The sequence below is a fragment of the Squalius cephalus genome (genome assembly GCF_949319135.1).
Source record: "Squalius cephalus genome assembly, chromosome: 4".
In the NCBI taxonomy this organism is placed as follows: domain Eukaryota; kingdom Metazoa; phylum Chordata; class Actinopteri; order Cypriniformes; family Leuciscidae; genus Squalius; species Squalius cephalus.
The window spans coordinates 6974473-6992503 of NC_137125.1; the positions used below are offsets into that span (position 1 = coordinate 6974473).

The 18031-nt window shown below is 38.5% G+C and overlaps 1 pseudogene across 1 annotated transcript in view; it reads left to right on the forward strand.

The window, feature by feature from the left end:
• LOC307157607 (NACHT, LRR and PYD domains-containing protein 12-like) overlaps positions 1-18031 on the forward strand; it is a 167122-nt pseudogene that overhangs the window by 66367 nt on the left and 82724 nt on the right. Inside the window, exons 3-6 of the transcript XR_013824049.1 lie at positions 13282-15073; positions 17156-17329; positions 17436-17609; positions 17718-17886. The product of XR_013824049.1 is annotated as an NACHT, LRR and PYD domains-containing protein 12-like (transcript). The remainder of the gene's footprint in view (positions 1-13281; positions 15074-17155; positions 17330-17435; positions 17610-17717; positions 17887-18031) is intronic.

An 18031-nucleotide genomic window follows, 5' to 3' on the forward strand; every position in this document is an offset into this window, starting at 1 on the left:
AAGACAGTTTAAAAGAGACAGGCGTCTATTGGGGACTCGGCTATTATTTTAAGTTTTATGGTACATCCGATAAGGTGCTTAGCATTCGTTCAAAACTTACCTTTCTTTGTGCAACTTCAGGCAACTTCAAATTGCAACTCGTTTTTTGTCGACTACCTCGTAATTTTTATAGCCAAATGAAACTACCTTCGGTATCATTTTGCCTACTGGCGCGTTGTTGCTTGTTGCGCTTCATTGGTTGTCTTGCAATGTGCCTGCTTACGCCGTTTCACACATACTCCATGTGCAGTGCGTATGCGGTGCGTGTTGCAGTGCGTATGCGGTGCGTGTTGCAGTGCGTATGCGGTGGAAGACCAGCACGCGCAATAGTGCTTTCACATATGCTGCGTTTGCAGTGCGTGATCCGCGGCTGTACCACAAATACATAGCCTACTCACTATTTGTATTTCAAATCCAGAAGTTATTAGCAACTTTTATTTAAAAAAAGTTTTTTTGTCAGCATTGCGATTCTCTTTGTACACACGTATACACTCTTTAATAGACGTATTCACGTTTAAATACAATTTAAACAACGTATTATTTAATGCATTACTCTTATATAATTATATATTAAGTTGCTCAAGCAAGTGGTAAAATATTTAACCATGTACTTATATTAAAATCGCATAGCCTACATTTTAAATTAAAACTTAAAATTGACAAAAACAGCAGACTCATACTCTTTCTTTTGCATAATTTAAATCTTTATACAATAAATCTCGCATGTCAAAAAGAACTTGTTTTTCCACCTCCACGAATGAGACGAGTGTTCATTATGTTGCCTTGTTGAAATATGTATTTTCCCTTGATTTACCCCGGTCTAAACGTCTCAGCATTGCGATTCTCTTTGTACACATACACTCTTTAATAGACGTATGCACGTTTAAACACAATTTAAACAACGTAGGCCTATTATTCAATGCATTACTTCTACTTATATTAAGTTCATAAAGCAAGTGGTCAAATATTTAACCATGTAGGCTACTTATATAAAAAACAGCCGACTCTCATGCCTTTTCTTTTATATTTAAATTAATACAATAAATCTCGCATGTCACAAGGAACATGTTTTTCCACCTCCACGAATGAGAGTGTCGTTCATTATGTCGCCTTGTTGAGGTAAATTGTAGTTTTCCTTGCTTTACCCTGGTCTTAAAGTGAAAATAGTATTTAATTAAATACATTTATGGTGAGATTACTACATTTTATTTAATTAATCGCACTTATGGTGAAATTACTACATTTTTAGGTCAATCTGTGTTCATTTTGACCACGAAACATGCGCTGTCACTTTAATTCAGCGCGTGCAGCACAGCAGAAATAGACTCGGTGCGGAAACGATCTCTGCACTGCTGTATACACACCGCACCTGGAACGGATCGACGGACTGCAACCGCGTGCAGTGTGAAAGCTCTAACCTGTTAACATGGGTACAGAGAAAAATATGCACCGCTGGCGCATAGGCGCATACTCACTGCAAACGGAGTATGTGTGAAACGGGCGTTAGATGCTGTCGAATCAAAACGTGGGACTACAGTGATTGGATGTCGTGCAGGCAGCGCACGCGCCCTCTGCATGCATACAGGTGGTGCACATTTTTTTCACAGATGCAGATAAACTGAGAGTGGCGCGGCCGTGTGGACATTTTTTTGGTAAATGTACTGCATTTATATAGCGCTTTCACACAGGGATGTGCACAGACATTTTCAGGGGCAGGGGCTCAAGTGAAATAAAGGGCACTTCTCATAATTACGTATTTTTTTCTTTTTTTAAACAAAAAAAGTATATATATTAACGCAACTCTGACTTTCTTTTTAAAAAATTTATTAAAAAAGTTAATTAATTTTATCTTCCTCAAACTCACGCAATTGTTTCATTTTCAAAAGATGTCTACAAAATAATCAGTTCAAACAGAAACCATGGTCTCCTTAGTATTCACTAGGTTTATAGAGCAGCAAAGGAAACCATTCCACAATGTGCATGTTTTGAAAACATTTTCTATGCTACTAGTTTCAAGTTTCAAGTAATTTTCTTCTAAAATGAGCATTTTTTTCAAGCTCGTATATTCAAGTTCAGTAATTTCACTTAAATGACAATTAATAGGTAATTTTCATTGCCAGTAATGTGAAATAAGTGAACATAAACATACAAGCTTGATAAAAATTATCATTATAGAAGGAAATTTCAGATGGCACTTAGAGGCTTTTTCATCTGAACTCTTCATATTTAGAATAAATAACTGCATCAAGCAGAGGGGCGTGTTTTACTAATAATTTGTTTATTTTTTACATCGTTTTAATTATTTTGGTGTTATCAGAATACATAACACTTTAAAATTAAACTTACCAAAATAATTGAGTAAAAATTCAATAAAAGCCAATGTCATGTATGTATTTGTGGTTGTATAGAATACTATTTTATAAAGGTTTAGAGGAAATAAAAAAAGTTAAATTACTCATAAATAAAAAGTTAATTTATAAATATTGTTATTTTTAATGTTTAATGTTAACTTATTTCTACTCAGTTTTATTTATTAATGTACCAGTTGCAGTTATTAGAGTGTATCCTCCATCTGTTTGCATCTGTAGATTTCTTCTAAATTCACCAATTTGGATTTCTAAATTTCAGGGGGAAAGACTCTTGATGTAAGTCATTACTGGGGACGTTCTGTATGCAAACTAGGCGTCAACTAGTTAAAATGCGCACATTTGCATCTATGACAGGGCAATGCAGTTAAATAGGATAAACAAAATAAAAGCATGTCACCTGGTGGTAATATATGCTTATTTTATTAACTTATTTTATTACATGGCTTGGTTGAATTCCAATGTAGAATGCGGTCTGTTATTTCTTGATTTTTTGTCTTGCTCAAGGACTTCTTGATTTCTTGTCTTGCTCAAGGACACCTCGACACTTGGTCAGGTGGAACCGGGGATTGAACCACCAACCTTCCGGTTTGTAGACAATCTACATGAACCACTGAGCCACTGCCGCCCCATAAAACTTTTTCCCAAGTTTTCATGGGAAGTAGCAAGTCTTCTCGAGTCAAAAGGCGCAAGTCCAAGTGAAGTCACGAGTCATTGATGTTAAAGTCCAAGTCGAGTTGCAAGTCTTTGTACATTTTGTCGAGTCGAGTCTGAAGTCATCAAATTCATGACTCGAGTCTGACTCGAGTCCAAGTCACATGACTCGAGTCCACACCTCTGGTATTCGCTGAGTTATGGTTCATTTTCGGACGCGTTTCAGAATTGACTTCACTGACAGAGAGAAGGCAGAACTCACTTCGTGTTTATTTTTCTTTATTTGGCAAAAAGCACAACACTTTGTTTTTATTGTGAGTATACACAAAAATAATACACACTTAACAGGATCGATTGATGTATGAAACTGGTTTGTAACATCAAAGTCAACAGAGTATTTGGACTCTCGTTTGAACTGATAAAAAAAAAACCGAGCAAATCACGCCGGCGTGATTGCCGACCTCTGAGGGTTAAGGGTCTTGCCAGAGGAGTGTATAGTCAATATAGACTTGACCCTCCCTTCGGCAGCAATACATTTTTCTATGACCCTCCAAAATGATTGTGAAAAAAGTCATGACCCTCCCCGATAATTTATTGATTACTTCTGTACTGGTTTGCGCTTGGCAAAGATGTCCAGATATCTCTGTGTAATAGACCTACACCAAACGTTCATTAAAAAGGTTCCTGCACAGGGCTGTACAGTGCAACATATATCTACGAAAAGATTGGTCTGTGCTATGAATAAGGGTCTGTATACACCTGGCCTCTTCATGCGTTTTCTGTGATCGGATCGTGAAAAGACCAGGTGTAAATGCCCTCCGAAACACATTTGAGACATTGACACATTTTGTAAATTGTACTCCTCCCAAAAATGCTATTAAAATAAATGTGTCAGAGTGTGTTTTAGGCTATATGTAAAGTTATAGTCAGATATGATGACGCTACTGCAGCACACATCAGCGCAGATTAGCAGCTGAGCATCTATTCTTCAAGCCAATGTGCAAACTATCGCAAATCACAGTGAAAGTAAGTCACAGACGCTTAACACACAATCATCATCATTAAAAGTAAATAAATGAAATTATCTTACAGGGCTGTTACTGATCTCTCTTATTGCGGTCTTTGATTTAGAAATTTTAGCTGATGATCAATAAAATGCAGCTCATATCTGTTGCTTTCGGTGATGTGCACTCCATTAAATCTGCAGAAGATCGGATTTAAATGTAAATGGAATCGTTTTGATAAATCAGATCTAAGAATCTAAGATCTAAGATCCAATCTAAGGTGTAAACAGCCCCTAAATGTACCACTGTAGCACGCGTGCGATACAGTTTTGTAAACTCTGTTTAACAGGCGTTTTATACTTGTGCTTATGCGATATCCAAATTTTTGATCGTGGATGATTTAATGTCCCCACGATCTGCTTTTGGAGAAATATGGTAGTATCGCGCTACAGTGCATATTCTATCAGCTGCAGTTCTGGCGCCTCAGTCCCAATACTGTAAAACTCGACGTACATTCACATCACATGTTAACGCAGCGGTAGAGTAACACTCACAGGACACTGCACTTATTCACAATCACAAAAGTTCATTATTTGCTCATGCTTTAAAGCTTTGCCGGGTAAACATTTCATTGGTGTTATGTTCTGATATGATGCACTTTTTCTGAGCGCGTACACCAGAAGCGTGCGGGCACTGTCAAACAGCGCCAAACTGGACTTTATCTTTAGCGTCTGATTTTTGTTGGGTCAGACCCATCTGCTAGCGATGGGGGGCCGAGACTGAGAGAGCTGTAAAATATGCACCAAACAAGCCACTTTGAATGTTTGCTGTTTTCATGAATACAAAAGTTGGGTGACCCCCCCCCCCCCCCTCCCCCTCCCCCTCCCCCTCCCCCTCCCCCTCCCTCCCTCTCCCTCCCTCCCCCTCCCCCTCCCTCCCTCCCCTGGACTAAACAAAGCTGGATGACCCTCCCCTCAACAAAGAATAAAAAGACATGACCCTCTCCTATTTTCTTCCGGTGGTCCATTCCATAAATACCGCACGGTCCCTAATCATTAACTTAAAGGTGCTCTAAGCGATGCCGGGAGACATAACTTCTTGTTGACATTCAAATTGTTGTCAAACAAAACGGAGGCTAGCTAGACCCTCCCTCCTTCTCATCCCGTCTCCTCCCTCCTCCCTTCTCTTCCGGCATAAAGGAAAGTCAAAGTAGTCACTACAAACTGATACTTCATTCAATGTGTAATGTCACCAAGTTAGATAAATGCTTTTATATATTGCAGAACAGAAAGCAGAAAAAGAGAAACATTATCTTAAAATTGTTTCGCCACCTGAGGTTATAATTATAGCTCCCATACAAGGATGCAATAATAGCAAGATAACGTTAGCTTCGCGTTTCCCAGTGAGCATAAACAACGGCGGCGTTGTAAACAAATTTAGTCAAAGTTGTCAATAGCCTATAAATGAACATTCAAAATCATAACAAACAGTGGGTGAAAACTAGCCTGGTAATACCAGACTCTGCTACTTCGCTTTGCTTCGTAGACAGAGTCTGGAAGGGCATAATTGAAAAGCGTTTTCTTTCTCGCGGGGGGGAGCTAGCCTGAAGTTTAAAATCATTGGTTACCGTAATCCAATCACATAACGTTTGGTTATGACGTGTGTTATGCGCGGGCTCAGCCGCATCAAACTTCCACTGTAAACACATGTATGATGCGAAAACAAAACAATCCAGCGAAATACCGGAGTGAACATGGTATACACTGACCTGTCAAAAGGGTGCCAGTTCGAGCTCGACAGATAAAAGAGACCGCGATACACCCTCTAAAACTCCAAGGACCATAAAAAAGCCGAGGAAGTCCATGGACTTGCCATCACGGAGCAGTGTCACCGAGGTGGGTTAAACACTACAATGCTAGGTTTGAAATAGGTTCAGTACTTTTAAAATAATATTTGAAATAGGCTTCAGTTTGCAAATGCCGGGAATAATCTCCACAACAGAGCGAATTGCATCCTGTGTCTCCATATCCGCGGTCGTTTTCGATTTCCCTAACCTAAACTACAATCTTAAACTCGCCGCTTAGCGTCTACGTCATGGCTCTCAGCCCACCCTCTGTTCGTTGATTGGCCGGCTGTTTTGAGGCCGGAGGAAAACTGGGAGATAGGTCGCTATCTCAGACTGAGTACAGAAGCGAACTGAAATTGAGCGGAATTACGAAGTCTGACGTAGTCAGGCTAGGTGAAAACAATCATTCACACAAATTGTCACCCTACTGTGAATTTACAATAGAGATTGATCGCTAGCTGCTAGAAATTGTAAAAGTTAACGCTGACTGCATAGTTCTAGCTAATTACATCCTTTTGTTGGTTTGGCGAACATGAATGTCAGTTTAGAAAGAAAATGGATTTACCTGTTCTGCAAAAACAGAGCAACTGAATGTCGGATTGGCATCCCTTCTGCCGGCGGAGTTCTACCGAGGTTTTTCCGATGTAAATTTGGTACTTTGCGCCGCACATTCCTTATCCTTGTCCCTCATTCTTTTCCCTCTTCTTTGCAATTTGTTCATCGGAATGTCGTCTGTTTGGTCGTGTGTCGGCCATAATTCAAACTTCCCTCTTCATGCTTCTCTCTCCTCCACACCCCCTTCATGTGTACGCGCACTAACCCCCCAAACCCCACCCTCAAATACTTCTTGTTGGTTATTGGCTGGAGCACTGTTTGTTGTGTTTCGTGGTGCGGGTGAGCCCAGTTTGTTTTTGTTGCCGTTTGTGGAGCCTGTGGTGTCTAGAGAGACCGCGTTTTTTTACAGTGTGTTCAGGGGACAGGCAGCTAGCGGATAGTGAGGAGATGTTTGCTGTATGTGACAAAAAATGTTTTGGCCTAAAAAACGCGCGGCATCGCTTAGAGCACCTTTAATAACTCAATATAAGTGCTACAGTAATGTTCAAATGCCTATGACAAGCATACATACATATTCATATTTTATTTCTATTTGAGCTGTACATAAACAATATACAATACAATATAAAATGTGGTTTATGAGCTCTGTCGCTTGCTGTCAATACATGCCCGAGAGAGGTTAACACATCCGTTGGATATTATTGGCTTCAGTACATGCTATAACTGAGAAAGAAACAGGACTGCTCCCTACTGGTAATGTACGTCATGTGCCAGAGAACTTCCCTACGGGCCGAGTCTTGCCATGGAATCCTTCCTTTCCCTGTGATGCGCATTCTTAATGGCCACATCTGTAACAGCAAGAATCATTTACAGGGCCAAGAACAGTAGCAGATCTTATACAAGTACATTTACTAGAATATTTACTGTCTGATTTTACAAATGGTTAATATGTTTACAATGGTCTTAATTAAAACCCTTAATTAAAACTTCTGCAAGCAACTTGTACATGCAAAGGCTCATTTCAATAAGTCAAGTCAATTCACCTTTATTTATATAGCGCTTTTTCCAACACAGATTGTTTCAAAGCAGCTTTACAGTGATAACAGAAAAATAATGCAACAAAGTTTGTGTCAGAAGAAAATAGCATCACAGTCCAGCTTAAGTCAGTTCAGTGATGGTTCATTTTGTTCATTTATCTATACTAGGATTGATTCCATTCCTAGAGCTTTCGAACAAATGGGTTTTTGGGGTGTGGACTGATGGGGCACTGAACCCGAGGTTACCCCGTGAGTCAGTCCTAGAGCTCATTTGAATCCCCTGATCTGGATACTCACACAAATGTGGTCTCCGATTATATACATTTTTGTGTGGAGTCAATTGTACCCATGAAAAGGTATAAATTATTTCCAAATAATAAGCCATGGGTATCCACAAAACTTAAACAACCACTAAATAAGAAGAAGGTAGCATATTATAATAATGATGTTTTAGCTAAAAGGGACACTTAAAGGGAAATTAAAATACAAATTAAGGTAGATAAGGCCCTATATAAACAAAAATTTTAAGCTAAAATGTCACAGGGAAATTCTAAACAGGCATGGGAAGGTATTAGAACAATGATTAGTGTACCACATAAAAGTCAAGGAAAGTATAACACAAATATGACAATCACAGATGGCAAAAGTGGGGGTCTGGAGCTAGCGAATTGGTTAAATCAGGGGTTTTTTTCACATTTTGAGGGGAATAGTGAGGATACTAATAGTGATGAAGGAACTTTCTTGACATCAACTAATAACTTTTCCATCAAAGAGGCTGATGTAAAGAAAATGTTTTGAGTTGCAATACACATAAGAGTCCTGGGCCTGACAGCATCTGTGGACGAGTGTTAAAAAACTGTGCTGAGCAACTATCAACGGTTTTTACTCTGTTATTCCAAAGATCTTTAGACCAATACATAGTACCAACTATATGGAAAACTTAAACTATTATACCTTTCCCTAAAATCAATAAACCATTAGAGCTTAGTGACTCTCAGCCAATTGCACTGACATCTTTGGTGTTTAAAAGCTTTGAAAGGCTTGTTAAAAGGTATGTAGTGTCAAAAACGCAATATATACACTAAAACAATTACTCTTTAAAATAACTTAATTCAATTATGGACAATGGTTCCACACAAGCAAATTATTTTATATTAACATTAATGGATTTTTTTTAATCTATGTAAGCTCGAATGAGAAAGAATCTATGTGAAAAAGTAATGTCCAACCAAATCAATGGAATTGCTTCCCGGTAACTTAAATCGGTTAAGTTTAGTGAACATGCTTTAGTTTATTTAAAACTGCACTGATAAATAAAGTGTGATGGATTTACATGATTTTTCAATTGAACTTCTAGACTATAGCTAGCTATGAACTAATAACAACACTTATTAATATCTTAAAAGCTAAGATTTATATGCTCCTTCAGCCACAGAAATGAAACTTATGTGAATCAGTCCACAGCTTGACCAAATGCTCCACTCTTCTCCACAATGGTAACCCACTGTAATGTAAATGGTTCTAATAATTCCAATGTAATTGAACATTAAACACAATTACACACTATCAAGTAGGGGTGGCACGGTACATGAAAAAACATCCGAACCGTTCGGTTCGCTTGTCTCGGTTCGGTGCGTGTGTGCGTCGCACGGTTCGACGCATGCGCAATGTAGCCTTGTGCCCGTGCTAATACAATGCTAAATCATAAATCAGACAAATGTAGAATAACATTACAATGTCCAGCAATCGATTTAAATAGTACACTGGGTTTACCTAGACATTTAATGAGATCTACTCCCCTATATGTTGGGTTTTTTTTCACGTGAATTAATAGGCTACATAGATCGACTGTTCCACGTACCAGTATGTACTTTAATTGTCCAGTGGCAGAACTTGCCAAGCGTGTCAAAGGTTAGTTCTAATCTGCACTCGTATATATATATTTTTTTTCTTTTTCATCAAAACCGATTATGTTTATCAGTGGTTGTATATCAAGCAGGGACAGATTTGTATGAATTTTGTTTTGTGATTTCATCGGAACGAATAGAGTAGCCTAGAGTCTCCTCAACGGACTGAAGCGCGCGTCCGAGTGAAGAATGTGCGGCCGCTGCGGTGTGTGCGCGAGCCACGAGAACACTGTATCAGCGCCACTGATCGCAACGGCAACGAGCACTTTGATCACTTGATTAAAAAAACACATTTCAGCGCTAGATTGCTTCTTATTTAACAAACGAACGAAACGAATACTTTGCTAGTTAACTGGAAATGTTTTATTTATTTGTATTGGTACATCCGTGCTGCTGGGAGATAATATCAACCCTGGCAAAAAGTGGTGGGGACATGTCCCACCCGCAAATTACGCCTATGATGACGAGACACGAGGAGAAATTGACAAATAACTGTCCGACACAGTCCACGTAGCTCTCACTACAGATGATGGACCTCCAGGGCCACTGAAAGTTTCCTCAGGGTGACTGCTCACTCATATTACTTCAGAATGGGAAATGAGAAGCTGCGTTTTGCAAACACACCCCATTTATGAAATAAATAAATAAATAATTAGATAATTCAGCTATATATCATATGCTGAAGTAAATTTTTGGAGTGTTAAAGATTAAAAGAAAAAACAACAACAAGAACCGTACAGAACCGAAAACCGTGACCCTAAAACCGTGATACGAACCGAACCGTGGGTTTTGTGAACCGTGCCACCCCTACTATCAAGTCTTCCTCTTTTCTCATTTTCTCAAAACACATAAAGTAACACTTAATTTCAACATTTATTCATTCTTAATTCAGCTATATGCAAAGCATGCTAGGAACTAAGTACCGCCCAGTTTCAGTTAATGCAACACAAATCATTCATGTAATCCAACACAAACAGATTAAGTAAAATTAAATTTTACATTTATTTAAGCAGATTGAACACAACCAAATTAAGTTTGGACAAAATGTATAGCAATTGTGTTGCAAGCTCATTTTAATGAAGCAATTTGAACAAGCAGCCAAAATATATATTTTTCAGTGCAATATATTAAAAGCATCCCAGAACAGACTTTCCGAAATACTAACAGAAATGAAAGACTTTGCTTTTAGATTAACTTTATATTTTCTTATGACTGAGACTTGTAGCTCTGATGCCATGCACCTTGCCACCTTCTTCGCATGTCGTCTTCATTCAATACGTTGGAAATCATCAAATCTGTTTGTTTTTTATCGCAAAATTAAATTCTTTACATTAGTTTAACGATTGATAATTAGGTATAGTGGAAAATTATACAGGTTAAGTTAATACACAATACAATAGTGTTTTGGTGGTAAAAGAAATATATGTGTGCTACTTTAACAAAAAAATATTTGGGTAAAAAGAACAGTGCCACAAAACCATTTTTTTTAGTGTATTGGATCCTTTGCAATTTGCATATCAGACAAACAAGGGAGTGGGTGAGGCAATTTTAACATTGTTGCATATTGTTTACTCGCATCTTGAAGGTTCCAAAAATCACATGACAATCCTATTTCCTGACTTTTCCTCAGCTTTTAATAACATATTGCCATCTGTGTTAGTTGAAAGATTAGCCACAGAGTTTCTGTGGTTGCGAGACTTTTTAAGAAACAGAGTACAGCGAGTGAGTGTGGGTTGATCACTGTCGGAGAAACAAATTTCTAATGTTGGATCCTCTCACCCCTACCGTTTATATTGTACACAATATGTATAAGTGCCCATTCAGGGAGATATCTCATCAAATTTGCTGATGACACTGCATTAGTTAGTCTCCTTCAGGGGGATGAGGACAGACCTGTTTTAAATGAATTTATTTCTTGGTGTGACATGTCAAACCTTAAGTTAAATATTTCAAAAAACAAAGGAAATGTGTATTGATTTTAGGAAGGAGTCTTCAGTGAGTGTGACGACTGTTAAAGGGGAGCCAATTCAGAGTGTTAATGAGTATAAATACCTTGGGGTTGTCCTTGATCATAAACTGAGGTGGGATAAATGGACTGAAGCTGTGAACAAAAAAGGACAGCAACTATATTTCCTTAGGAAGAGGTTGTCATTTAATGTAAGCATCTCAATCCTAAGAGTGAAATGTGCTGTATAAATAAACTTGCCTTGCCTATACAGCCACTCTGGAGAAAACAGTGATGTCATCGTCCAGCTCCGTTCAGTTCTCATATAATGGTGTCAATGCAGGCAGATCAGTAGTATTGTTGAATATTAACCCTAATAACCCTAACCTAAGCCTACTACAGTACAGACTACATGTCTAGTTTGGTGTGCTAGATGTCAATGTTTAATCAAAAGGCTTTTAATAATGCCCGTCAGCATTTTTAAAAATTGAATCCAACTGCATTCAATTCAACATTAATCAAGGTGTTTCCATCACCATATACACTCACCTAAAGGATTATTAGGAACACCTGTTCAATTTCTCATTAATGCAATTATCTAATCAACCAATCACATGGCAGTTGCTTCAATGCATTTAGGGGTGTGGTCCTGGTCAAGACAATCTCCTGAACTCCAAACTGAATGTCAGAATGGGAAAAAAGGTGATTTAAGCAATTTTGAGCGTGTCATGGTTGTTGGTGCCAGACGGGCCGGTCTGAGTATTTCACAATCTGCTCAGTTACTGGGATTTTCAGGCACAACCATTTCTAGGGTTTACAAAGAATGGTGTGAAAAGGGAAAAACATCCAGTATGCGGCAGTCCTGTGGGCGAAAATGCCTTGTTGATGCTAGAGGTCAGAGGAGAATGGGCCGACTGATTCAAGCTGATAGAAGAGCAACTTTGACTGAAATAACCACTCGTTACAACCAAGGTATGCAGCAAAGCATTTGTGAAGCCACAACACACACAACCTTGAGGCGGATGGGCTAAAACAGCAGATGACCCCACCGGGTACCACTCATCTCCACTACAAATAGGAAAAAGAGGCTACAATTTGCACGAGCTCACCAAAATTGGACAGTTGAAGACTGGAAAAATGTTGCGTGGTCTGATGAGTCTCGATTTCTGTTGAGATATTCAGATGGTAGAGTCAGAATTTGGCGTAAACAGAATGAGAACATGGATCCATCATGCCTTGTTACCACTGTGCAGGCTGGTGGTGGTGGTGTAATGGTGTGGGGGATGTTTTCTTGGCACACTTTAGGCCCCTTAGTGCCATTTGGGCATCGTTTAAATGCCACGGACTACCTGAGCATTGTTTCTGACCATGTCCATCCCTTTATGACCACCATATACCCATCCTCTGATGGCTACTTCCAGCAGGATAATGCACCATGTCACAAAGCTCGAATCATTTCAAATTGGTTTCTTGAACATGACAATGAGTTCACTGTACTAAAATGGCCCCCACAGTCACCAGATCTCAACCCAATAGAGCATCTTTGGGATGTGGTGGAACTGCAAGATGCTATCCTATCAATATGGGCCAACATTTCTAAAGAATGCTTTCAGCACCTTGTTGAATCAATGCCACGTAGAATTAAGGCAGTTCTGGCGAAAGGGGGTCAAACACAGTATTAGTATGGTGTTCCTAATAATCCTTTAGGTGAGTGTATGTTGTCAACTACAGGATACTCAGTGTAAGATGTAGATGTAAACAATTTCAGGACAAAGTGTGATTAATTTGAATACAGCAGAAGTGCAGTTTTATCATTATTTTTGTAATTGGAACTGCAGACCAGTTTACAAATTACAAATAGGTTTTATTAAGACTTTATGAAAAACATGATCACTTAGTCTTTGCTGTCTTTCCCCTCTTTTTTAAAGGTTCAACTGCAGATGACAGTCAAGCTGCTCTTGATTACACAAAGGCCAGTAGCAGACTGAAGAACATATTAAGACGGGACTACGAGCAGATATTAGTTGGTAATTCACAGACGGGTCATCTGAAAAACCTGAACAATATTTACACTGATTTATATGTGGTGGAGAATGAGACTGGAGGAAGAGTGAATGAGCACGAGGTGAGACTGATTGAATCAAATCACAACCGACCGACTGCCAAGGAGAAGCCAATCAAGTGTAATGACATGTTTAAAGGAAACACAAAGGTACTGACGATGGGGATCGCAGGGGTCGGAAAAACTGTCTCTGTCAATAAATTCATCTTTGACTGGGTTGAAGGAAAAGAAAATCAGGATATAACCTTCATTTTTCCTCTCCCGTTCCGTGAGCTAAACCTAATTAAAGAGAACTGCAGTCTCATGGAACTGCTTCACGAACACTTCTTTAGTCCTGATAAACTGCCCTCTCTTCCTGAAGGTGATGGTAAGGTCTTGTTCATTTTTGATGGACTGGATGAATGTCGCTTCGAATTGAACTTTATAGATGGTGGCAGATTTATAGATGTTCACGAAAAAACAACAGTGAGTAAGATAGTTACAAGCCTGATCAAGAGACATCTGGTTCCCTCTGCTCTCATCTGGATCACATCCAGACCAGCAGCAGCCAGTCTGATACCCCGTGACTACATTAATCAGGTGACAGAGGTGCGAGGATTTAACGATGAGCAGAAAGAGCAATACTTCATCAATAACAGCAGTCCTGAGGTTGCTGAGAACATCATCAGTCACATCAAGAAATCCAGGAGTCTGTACATCATGTGCCACATCCCTGTCTTCTGCTGGATCTCTCTTATTGTTCTTCAGCCTCTACTGGCTCAAGAGAGCAATGACAAAACTCCCACAACTCTCACAGGGATGTACACAAGCTTCTTAATTTCTCAGAAGCAACAGATGAAAACAAAATACAACCGTGATGGCCCTGAACCTAAAGACAAAGTCAGGTCTTTTGATCAGATTATTCTGAAGCTTGGGAAACTGGCCTTTCAACAGCTGGAAAAAGGAAACCTGATTTTCTACAAAGAAGATCTTGAGAAGTGTGGACTAAATGTCAGTGAAGGGTCAGTGTACTCTGGGTTATGCACTCGAATGTTTCAGGAGGAAAGGGCTTTTTCAGACACACATGTTTACAGCTTCGTACACCTCAGCGTACAGGAATGCCTTGCTGCTCTCTATGTGTTTTTTGTTAACAAAGACAAGAAAGCAAACCCATTTTTCCCATTCTGGAAAGAAATGACACAGAAACTCTCCAAAAAAACACTGTTTCAGCTTCATAAGGCTGCAGTCGACAAGGCTTTAGAGAGTGAGAACGGACACCTGGACCTTTTCCTCCGGTTCCTCCTGGGTCTCTCACTGGAGTCCAATCAGATTGACCTGAAGGAACTACTGCCAGGTCTGAAACTCAAATCTGAGAACATTAAAGAAACTGTTGACTATATCAAAAAGAAAATAGAGGAGGAGGAATCAGTAGAAAGGACCATCAATCTCTTTCACTGTCTGAGTGAACTGAAAGATGACTTTGTGGAGGACATCCAGAAGAATCTGAGCTCAGGAAAACTTTCAGCACAGAATCTCTCCACTGCTCAATGGTCTGGTCTGGTGTTTGTGCTCCTGATGTCAGAAGAGACTCAAGAGAAATTTGAACTGCAGAAATACAGAAGATCTGATGAAGCAGTGATGAGACTGCTGCCAGTGATCAAAAACACCAGAAGAGCACTGTAAGAGGCTTCTTTACTATCATTTATATACACTGTTAGTCATTTTAATTGGGCTTAATCTTACACACGCGGTTTGCTGGCCAATAATATTCAGAAAAAAAAAGAGTAAATATAAATGTATCAATGTGTGTGATGATATTAAATGCCAAAGTACCTCCAATATCAAGCATGTTGGGTCAGGCATCAGGCAAAACTCAGCAACCTGAGTTTTACCAATTTATTATTCCTAATTTTATCATAAATTAAAGAAACTGAAAATACTGGTTTTTGATTTTATAAAGATATATATTTTTTTAACTTTGGATTTTTTATCTTTTACTAGGGATGTACCGATACCACTTACCAGAACAAGTTCGATTCCAATACTTTCTGGTACTTGCCGATACCGAGTACAGATATCTGTATTTTCACTGCATTTGTCATTTTTGTATGTATTGGGTAGATAACATAAATAACATAAATCATATTAGTTGGCTTAATTTATTTTACAAATATATATTTCCTTCAGTTATTTTCATGCTAAAGAATGCTAAAATGTGTTGTATGAGCTTCTATTACTTTCACTGTTCATTCTATTGCTCTATCATATTTTATCTTTTAGTTAATAGCACAGCACATATTTAGAGCATCTCCAGCAGGGCTCAGTGCTGAGGATTGGGTCAGCGGTACAAATAGATACCAGTGAAATATCACAATTCTCTTTTACAATTTTGATACTACAGCAAAAACTACTTGCTTAATTAATGTCAATGTAAAACATTATTAAAGGATTAGTTCACTTTCAAAAAATGTTTTGCTGATTATTTACTCACCCCGATGTCATCCAAGATATCCATGTCTTTCTTTCTTCAGTTGAAAAGAAATGAGGAAAACATTTTTGAGGAAAACATTTTTGAGGAAAACATTCCAGGATTTTTCTAGACAGAATGGACTTCAATGGCAACCAACTATTTCAATGTTCAAAGAAGTTTCAAATGTCAGTCTCAATGCAGCTTCAAAGTCTCTACATGATCCCAGTCGAGAAATAAGGGTCTTATCTTGTGAAACGATCGGTCATTTTCAAAAAAAAAAAAAAAAAAAAAAGAGAAAAAAAAATATATATATACATTTTAACCACAATATATATATATATATATATATATATATATATATATATACTTTTTAACCACAAAGTGATTTCTTTGTCCTTTATTGTTTGATTAACATTAAAACACAGCAGCAGATTTATTAGACTGCTGCCCCTTTATGACCTAATGCACAGATCCCATATGAATATACTGTCTACGTTCACTTGAGATATAACTGACTGTGTTTACTATGATACTCACCAAGACGGGCGTTTTTTACATAATTTTGTGTGAATTCGTCTGTACAAGCGCAAGACGTGAAAAATAATGTATTCAGTATTTGCGCACTGTCTGAGACGGCAGCAAACACTGAGACGCAGTGTTAAGGGCGCACGCTTTGGATGTTTGGTTAATGAAAATTCTTGACCCACAAACGTCCTGTAATAATGCCGGGAACCACGAGTTATACATAAAGTTGCTTACAGTTCATATTTTATTTAAATATACGATTTAGTTTTAATCCAAATAACACATGCTGAGTGAACGATCAGCAATCAAGAGCATGCAACAGAAGAGCAGTCTAATTAGCAGTCTAAGAGGGGCAGCAGTGTAATTTGATTGCTTTATCAGTGCATTTTTTGAGTACGAGTACACAAGTGCAGTATCGGGCCCAATAACGATACTGGTATCGGTATAAGTGCATCCGTATTGCTTACATCAGTGGTTCCCAAACCTGTCCTGAAGTACCCCCAACACTGCAAGTTTTCTTTGTCTCCCTAATCAAACACACCTGATTCAACTCATCAGCTCATTATCACATGGGTTAATGAGCTGATGAGTTGAATCAGATGTGTTTGATTAGGGAGACAAAGAAACGTGCAGTGTTGGGGGTACTCCAGGACAGGTTTGGGAACCACTGGTTTACATCACTTTAGCCAAAGGTTTTTCCAAATTATTATAAACCCTACCTAAGAAGCATTACTATTGCATTATTGTTGTTTTCTTCTCTTCACAGGCTAAACAGCTGTAATCTCACTGATCAGTGTTGTGAGAGTTTGTCTTCAGGTCTTCAATCCTCAAACATCTTTCTGAGAGAGTTGGACCTGAGTAACAATGACCTGCATGATTCAGGAGTGAAGCTTCTTTATGATGGACTGAAGAGTCCAAACTGTCAGCTGGAGATACTGAGGTTTGAGTTAAAATTGTTTATTTAAAAAAAATATGGGATTAATTATTAAAAATCCCACTACTAAGATTTATTCTGTATGCAATTACATTGTGCTTTTCTTCTTCAGATTTTCCACATGTAATCTCACTGCTCAGTGTTGTGAGAGTTTATCATCAGTTCTTCAATCCTCAAACTGTGTCCTGAGAGAGCTGGACCTGAGTAACAATGGCCTTCAGGATTCTGGAGTGAAGCTTCTTTCTGAAAGACTGAAGAGTCCAAACTGTCAGCTGGAGATACTGAGGTTTGAGTTCAAATACTTAATTTTTTTTTTTTAAATGGGCTTAATTATTAAAAATCCCACTGCTAAGATTTATTCTGTATGCAATTACATTGTCTTTTTCTTCTTCAGATTCCCCACATGTAATCTCACTGCTCAGTGTTGTGAGAGTTTGTCTTCAGCTCTACAATCCTCAAACTGTGTCCTGAGAGAGCTGGACCTGAGTAACAATGACCTGCAGGATTCAGGAGTGAAGCATCTTTCTGAAGGAAAGTCCAAACTGTCAGCTGAAGATACTGAGGTAAATGTTTGTAAAATAATTAATGAAATGCTATCACAATAAACATTTTTTTTTTTTTTTTTTGGAATGCAAGAACAAGAGACAAAAACAACATTTGCAGGAATGGGATTTTTTCCATATTTATACAGATGTCCATATTTTCAGA